The following is a 9031-nucleotide window of genomic DNA, read 5'->3' on the forward strand; positions in this document are numbered from 1 at the left end:
GAGGTTCTCTTTCCCCGATCCTCCTACCCTCCCCTCTTCCTATCTCAGGCTCCTCTCTTGCATCATGGTCTGAGAGTCCACCCTGCTTCTCCCCTTCCTTCTCCTTTAGACTTTCCAGACATTTCCTCTGCTGAATCCCTTGCAAATCTTACTCTTTTATAGCCCCTGATTTTCAGGGAACTCCTGCACATTGAGGGTAGGGTTAGAGGAATTCTGATGTGTGTGGTGAGCATTTGTTCCATTCAGTCCCAATTTTGGCCAGTAGAATTTTGAATGTGTTTCCATTGGAAATATTGCAGGAAATAGTTCACTTATTTGAAGTTCAGCAGTGGCTTCAAAGTCATTTGTTTCCAATCCATTTATTTGTAGAAACTTCCAGTCTCAGCTCAATCTGGTATTTTAAGGCTTTGTACGTTTCATATTTATTTATGAACTCCACAAAGGGAAATGCATAGCAGTCTAGGCCATGCCTTAGATTACAGTCGTTCAGGGTTCAAACCTGAACAGTTACCTAGTTTAGGTAACAGTGTAAGCTAGGATTACCAAGTCTCTTTGGTTTCCTGGAGTGACAGTCATCAGCAGATGACTTGAGAAACTGCTCAGGCATTCATTCATTAATTCAACAAATATTCACTGAGCATGTACTACCTGCCAAGCACTATTTTGGCCCAGGAGATACTTTTGTGGTTCATGTGATGGTTTCCTCATCTTTTCCTGGGTTGCCAGGGGGCTGGCTGGCTGAGGCCTTGGTTGGTTGGGAAGTAGACTTTCTTCAGTGGCCCATATTCGGGGAGAGAACAGGGCCCCACTCCAGCCACGGACCCCAGCAATAGAAGTTGGAAGATGTTTTCTGTGGTAACAACACATCTGGCTTGTCTGTAGTATTCTGTTATCCTGGCATGGCTCGTGGGGGGCACCCACCCCCTCCCAACCCACCCCAGTCCTAGGATGGGAGAGCAGAACCACAAAAGACGCTCCTCACCTCATTTGCATTCACGATCCTCGATCCTCGGGAAGCAGGCAGTGGTGGGATTATTCTGCCTTCCATTCTGAATCTCTCCCTGAGGTGGCTGCAGCCTGGCTCCTGGCAGCCTGCCCATGCTGGCAGGCATGCAGTCAGGGAGAGCTGGGCGCTATTCGCCTCAAAAGCCTTCCTCTGCAAGTTCCTGGGGGTCCTGGGAGTAGCAAGCCGTTACTTTCTCCCTGGGTGTGAACAAAAGTGTGGGTAAAGCCGGTTTCTGCATTTTTAGGGATGGGCTGGGATTCTGGGGATAGCTGAGGAGGATCCAGGTCAAGTCACGTTGAAATCCCTTACAGGGTGAACCCTTCTGGGTCTGTTTAGGATCACGCATTCTGGATAGACCTCCAAGCATCGGGAAATTGCTTATAGATTCACATTATGCTGGGCAGATTTATTGCCAAGGCTGGAGAGAGTGGTAACCACTATGGGCCAGAATTCCAGAAAAGCTTGGCCTTTGAAACCTTATCTCCTTTGCCACAAAGGTGGGGTTGGCCAAGGGCGGGACCTTCCCTTGGGGCTGCCTCCGGTTATTGGGATCAGGCAGCAGAAGAAGGGGTAAGACCAGGATAGAGACACAGGTGGATGGTTTCTCCAATGGTGGGGCTGCAGGTTCCACCCTGTGGAGAGCTCTGTCTTACCCAGAGGCCGATGCCTTCAGAATACAGAAGAGACACCACGCCAGAACTATTGACTTGACAAACCTCTCCTTGGCCCCCTCCTCTTGTCTCTGGACCTTCTTTCTAAGAACCAAAATTCCTTGCCTTGGCATTAGCCCTGGGTGAGCTATGGGTGTAGTAACCACTGGTGTGTAGGGAGGGAAGGGAGACTTAAGTCACAAAGGACAGTATTGATTCATATTTAGATTTTTTTGGTATTAAAAATATGTTTAGTGTTTTTTCTTATGTCTAACATTTGTAGAAAATTTAGAGAACGGATAAACAAAAAGAATAAAAACTACTCCAAATCCATCCCCCAGTTATCACAACTCATAACATATTGGTGTCTTTTTCTTTTTGAAGATTTTACTTATTTATTCATGACAGACACAGAGAGAGAGGCCAAGGGAGAAGCAGGCTCCACGCAGGGAACCCTATGTGGGACTCGATCCCGGCTCTCCAGGATCACACCCTGGGCCGAAGGCAGGTGCTAAACTGCTGAGCCATCCAGGGATCCCTCATATTGGTGTCTTTTTCTGTCAACCTAGTACTGTCACATATAAAATTTTTGAAAACAAAAAGAATCACACTGCAAGTACTATTTGTGTTTTATACTTGATATGTTTTGAAGCCCCAGAGGTTGGTTGTAGAGAGTAGATTGGTGAGTAATTAACGACACAAGTAGCACAGATCCTTTGTGATGGCTGAGAAAATTGCTAATTAATTAATGTAATGAATGTATGTCCCATAACTACTTAGGGTATTGGGATATAGTCAGCACTAGATACTTTCCTCACATATCCTACAAACAAAATTATCAGACATGGAGTAGTCTTCTTTTTGAGGAAGGTAGCTTTTGTAACCCAACATTTAAGAGTAGCTTCTCTGATTGTTTTAATGTGCAGGATAACTCCAGTCTGATTTTATTTTATTTTTTATTTTTTATTTTTTATTTATTTATTTTATTTTTCCCAGTCTGATTTTATTATTTTTTTAAAAGAAGACACAGTGAGTTCCCAAACTTTATTTTTTATTTTATTTTTTAATTTTTATTTATTTATGATAGTCACAGAGAGAGAGAGAGAGAGAGAGGCAGAGACACAGGCAGAGGGAGAAGCAGGCTCCATGCACCGGGAGCCCCACGTGGGATTCGATCCTGGGTCTCCAGGATCGCGCCCTGGGCCAAAGGCAGGTGCCAAACTGCTGTGCCACCCAGGGATCCCCCCAGTCTGATTTTAAAGCAAAGTTCCCAGTTCATGCCCTAAGACCACACCTGGAACTTTCAGGATCATCTCAGGGAAGGAAGGAACAAGAGAAATGCTTTGGATAAGCTGAAGCTTTTTGTTTGTTTTGTTATTTATATATTTTAAGATTTTATTTATTTAAGAGAGAATGAGAGAGAGAGAGAGAAATAGAGAGAGAGAGATAGCATGAGTGAGTGAGAGGGGCAGAGGGAGAGGGAGAAGCTGGCTCCCTCCTGAGCAGGGAGCCCAATGCAGGGCTCAATCCCAGGACCCCAAGATCATGACCTGAGCTGAAGGCAGACGGTTAACCAACTGAGCCACAGGGTGCCCCAAGCTGAAGCTTTTTTAATGGATTAATGAAGACCAGGTCTCTCTAGTTAGGTTAACTGCCAAGTTGCAAGGAGAATCCTTGTCTATACGCAAGAGAAAAATCAAGGTTAATACTTTGCAACAGACAGGTAGAAAGATCACAAAAGACAGTTGAGAAAGATGGACGGTGAAATACTGGACAGTTTTCTTCCTCAATATTGATTTTTAAAATTAACTTTCTTGGAGCAGAGCACACTTTAAAAATCCTAAATTAAGTTATAGCTTTCCATATTTGCATGTAGTACAACTGCTGCGATTGCATCCCTCAGGTACAATTTGGGGCCACCTCTAGGCTAACAGTAGCACAGAAGCTGCAGAAAGGCAGGAACTCTGGTTGCTGCGAGGACACCAGGCTTCAGATCTTCTTGGAGGACAGACAGCCCAACGGAACACAGGACTTGGAACCACAGACCTAGATTTGGGTGCTGGCTCTCCCATTCACTAATGTCTCAGCATTCAACTCAAGCTTCTTAACCTGCTTTGTCACCTGTAGGGTGGGCAGTAATGCCTACCTCATAGAATTGATGTAAGCACTAAATGAACCAAGGTATAGCTTTTAGCAGTTTGGCCCAGAGACTGAAGCTATTATGTTGTCGTTAACTCTAGCAGTTGAATGAAGCCCTCAGAAATACAACTTCCCCTTAGACTAAGAATTCCCACCTGCCTGGGAGAAATGGGATCATGACACATGATCTTCTAGCATCCTTGTCCTAACTGGAAGCCATGTGGATTCTGTTAGGGTTTTTTTTTTTTTTTCTGTCTCTTTTAAAAATTAATATTTATTTTTAAAGATTTTATTTATTTATTCATAAATAAACACACAGAGAGAGGCAGAGACATGGGCAGAAGGAGAAGCAGCCCAATACAGGACTCAATCCCAGGACCCCAGGTTCACACCTTGAGCCCAAGGCAGATGCCCTTGGGCAGATGCCCAAGTTGAGATGCCTGGGCTGAGCCACCCAGGCATCTCAACTTATTTTATTCAAATTCAATTAGTTAATATACAGTGTATCAGTTTCAGAGGTAGCTTTCAGTTATTTATCTGTTGCATATAACACCCAGTGCTCATCACATCGTGCTCTCCTTAATGCACATCACCAGTTACCCCATCCCCCCACCCCGTCCAGCAACCCTCAGTTTGTTTCCGGTTATTAAGAGTCTCTTACGGTTTTTGCCCCTCTCTGATTTCGTCTTATTTTTCCCTCCCTTCCTCTATGATCATCTCTTTTGTTTCTTAAATTCCACTGGATTCTGTTACTTGATACTACATCTCTCTGCCTCATTTCAAACTCACCTTCAGAGCTGGAAAGTTCCCAGTGTTTGTTACAGGTTAGCAATGTGCAGTAGCAGCTAAGTGCACAAATCTGCATCCAGCCAGTGTGTGATCTAGGGGAGACTCTCTGGGCCCTGTTTTCTTGCCTATAAAATGGGGACTGTAGTAGAATTTACCTTATTGGGTTATTGTGAAGACTCTTACCTACTGCTCACCAAGTAGCAAGCACTGTGTTAGGTAGAAGTTATTAATTGCCTCAAAAAAAAAAAGTTGACTGTTTCCTTCCTAGTGATTTGTAATGAGATAACCCATAGAAACAGGTGGGTTCTTTTACTGGAGGGGTCCTGTGGGCAGCTACTCTGACCTAAGTTGTGTTGTATTGATGCCAGTTAGTTTAGATCATAGAAAGCCCTTTGTAGTCAATCTCTCTTGATCTCAATCAATCTTTCTCTCCAGACATTCAGTAACTGCAAGAATTCATTATTAATTATTGCCACAAGCATTTTGGAAGTATCTAATATATATATAAGGCCCTGGGGATTCAGAGTTGAAAGTCTTTGTCCTAAGTAAGCTCTGTTTAATTATTTATGTTAAGTGCCAAGGTAGATGTCTTATTTGTATAGGCTCACAGAATTCAGTATATGCCACCGACTTCTACTAGTCACTCAGGGAAAATGTCCAGAAGAAGGTAAAGTTTGAGCTGAGTCTATTAGTTAAGACTTATGTGATTGCAAGTGACAGAAATCCAACCCAAATAGGCCTAAGCAAAAATGGGGAATTTACTGGCTCATGTAACTAGGAAATCCAAGGGTAGATTTCAGGCTTGGCTAGATCTAGGAGTCAATTAATATAATCAAGATACTTTCTCTTTCCCATCTCCCAATTCTTTTCCCTCTGAGTCAATCTTCTATGGCAGACAGGCATTCTCAATGTGGCTAGGAAAGAGAACAATATGCGTGTCTTCCCGGGTTGGCTTCACTAGAGGAAAAGAGGAACTTTGCTTTTCAAATATCCATTAACCAATTCTGGGGAAGGATTATGATTTTTATTTCTAATAAACAAATGTGTTTCCCCTATCTGAATGAGTACAAGGATTTATGTTCTTTTGTTCAGTGCTGTATTAGTAGTACCTAGAAGAGGATGATTTAGAATAGCACGTATGCTCTAGAACAGCACAAAATAAGTTCTTAGTAGATATCTGCTAAATAACTGAAATAACCAGCTAAATTTTGGCCATATGCTCACCCCACATCTAAGGAGTAGGGCTTGCTACCAAAAGGAAATTGATAGAAAAATATTCTGAGCACCCCAAAACCCTAATACCTCTATGGTCCTGAAACATGGGCAAGACTTTCCCAGGAGAAGAAGAATGGAAGCTTCCCAGAAATGGGGAACAATATGTATAAAGGGATGGAGGTGGGAGAATGAGGCAACTATAGATAATTTGGTATGGATAGAATACTGGACCACAGGAAGACAGGGTAGAAAATGGGTTAATGGAGGATCTTGGGCTGGGATCTTTTTTTTTTTTCTTTTTCTTTTTCCCTTTTTGGGCTATCTTTTGAAATTGAGGTATAGTTTACATATAAGTTCAGTTGTATAATGCTTTAATATTCATATATATTGCAAAATGATCAACAATAAATCTAGTTAACATCTTGTTACCAGATGTAGTTACACATTTTTTTTTCTTGTGATGAGAACTTTTAAGATTCACTTTCTTAGTAACTTTCAAATATACAATACAGTATCGTTAACTATAGTTATCATGCTGTACATTAGATCCCCATGACTTATTTTTTATTTTTTTAAAATATTTTATTTATTTATTAATGAGAGTCACACAGAGAGAGAGAGGCAGAGACACAGGCAGGAAGAGAAGCAGGCTCCACACAGGGAGCCCGATGTGGGACTCAATCCCGGGACTCCAGGATCACGCCCTGGGCCGAAGGCAGGTGCTCAACCACTGAGCCACCCAGGTGTCCTTCCCCCATGACTTATTTATTTCATAACTGGGAGTTTGTACCTTTTGACCCCTTCTCCTATTTGACTCACTTCCTAATCTCTGTTTCTGGTGACCATCAATCTGTTCTCTGTATCTATGAGCTTGTTTTTTGTTTTGTTTTCATTTTAGATTCCACATTTAAGTGAGATCAAATGGTATCTGTCTTTATCTGTTTTCACCTAGCATAATGCCCTCAAGGTCTATCTGTGCTGTCGCAAATGGCAAGATTTTATTCTTTTTTATGGTTGAATAATATTCCTGTGTGTGTGTGTGTGTGTGTGATCTTTATCAGTTCATCTATCAGTGACACTTAGGGAACTTCTGTATCTTGATGATTGTAAATAATGCTGCAATAAACATAAGGGTGCATATATATTTTTTGAATTAGTGTTTTTGTTTTTTTGGGTGTAGATACCCAGTAGTGGAATTACTGGATCATGTGGTATTTCTATTTTCAATTTTTTGAGGAACCTCCATAAGTGTTTTCCACAGTGACTCCACCAATTTACACTCCTATCAACAGTGCACAAGGATTCCCTTTGCTCTAGTATCTTTTGATACTAGACATTCTGGCTAATGTGAGGTAATACCACATTGTGATTTTAATTTGCATTTCCCTGATGATTGGTCAGGTTGAGCATCTTTTCATGTGTCTGTTGGACATTTGTATGTCTTTAGAAGAATGTTTATTGAGATCCCCTGCCTTTATTTATTTATTTATTTATTTATTTATGTATTTATGTATTTATGTCTTTTATTTATTTGAGTAATCTCTGCACCCCATGTGGGACTTGAACTCACAACCCCAAGATCAAGAGCTGTATGCTCTCCTGACTGAGCCAGCTAAGTGCCTCCTCTGCCCACTTTTAAATTGGATTTTTTTCTTCTTGTGTTGCTATTGCATTGTATGGGTTCTTTATGTATCTTGGATATTAACTCCTTATCACATATATGATTTACAAAGTAGGATACCTTTCCATTTTGTCCATGATTTCCTTTGCTTTGTGGAAGCTTTTTAGCTTGATGTTGTCCCAATTGTTATTTTTGCTTTTGTTGCCTTTGCTTTTAGTGTTAGATCCCAAAAAATCATCACCAAAACTGACATCAAGGAGCTTACCACCTATGTTTTCTTCTAGTTTTATGGCTTTGAGTCTTACATTGATGCCTTTAGTCCACTTTGAGTTCATTTTTGTATGTGGTACATGATAGTGGTCTAATTTCGTTCTTTTGCATATGGCTGTACAGTTTTCCCAACACCATTTACTGAAGAGACTGTCCTTTCCCCATTGTATATTCTTAGCTCCTTTGTTGTAATTTAACTGGCCATATATGTGTGGGTTTATTTCTGGGCTATTTTGTTCCACGGTGTCTTTTTTTTTTTTTTTAAGATTTTATTTTTTTATTCATGAGAGACTCAGAGAGAGAGGCAGAGACACAGGCAGAAGGAGAAGCAGGCTCCCCGTAGGGAGCCCGATGCAGAACTCCATCCCAGGACACCAGGATCACACCCTGAGCCAAAGGCAGATGCTCAAAAACTGAGCCACCCAGGTGCCCCCCACTGTGTCTGTTTTTATGCTAGTGCTATACTGTTTGGATCACTATGGCTTTCTTGTAATACAGTTTGAAAGTAGTGAGCATGGTGCCTCCAGCTTTGTTCTTTTTTCTCAAGATTACTTTTGTTATTCGGTGGTTTGTGTGTGTGTGTGTGTGTGTGTGTGTGTGTGTGTGTGTGTGTTTCCATACAAATTTTAGGATTGTTTGTCCTAGTTCTGTGAAACAGCTGGGATTTCTGTTGCTTTCTGCTCCTTCAGTTCCACCCTTCACTTTCTGCACCCTGTCCTCTGCCCTGGGAGCCAGACCGGTGAGGGCAGGGTGAATAGTGTCCCCTGCTGTCTAGTTTCTGCCCGGGTTTGGCCATTGGAAGTTGTGGGTAGGGGATGAGAGGGAGGAGAGCTCCAGGTTGGGCTGGCTCTCTCCCTGCAGGAATGTCTTGGCCCCATGATGAGATAATAACAGAAATTGAGAGTAAGAGTTTATAAACTTTTATAGCAATTTGACAGATATATTTTATAACTGTTGAATCTAATAATAAAAAAACTGAGCTTGTATTTTATGTGTTTTCAAATATCATTTTTTCTTCTAATAAATTTTGATTGTATTTTACAAAAGTACTAGTCTGAGAAGAGTCAGATTTTAAACCAATCAAACAATATGAGAACAAAAACTCCAAACCTGGTCTTTCTGCACGACTCTTTTTGGGTTCTGATAACCACTCCTGCACCATCCCTATGGGTCTAAAGGTGAAAGCGGCCCCACAATACAAACCCCAAATGACTGTAGTGTGCCTGCGGTCCCCCTAATCCAGGCCACCTGTGTAAATAAGCCTATCTTGAATGATCCTAACTTGACCTTACCTTGTCATCTGTTCCCTTTTGGGACTCTGACTGACACAAGGTAACTTTT

This window comes from Vulpes vulpes, chromosome 15 (genome assembly GCF_048418805.1).
Source record: "Vulpes vulpes isolate BD-2025 chromosome 15, VulVul3, whole genome shotgun sequence".
NCBI lineage: Eukaryota > Metazoa > Chordata > Mammalia > Carnivora > Canidae > Vulpes > Vulpes vulpes.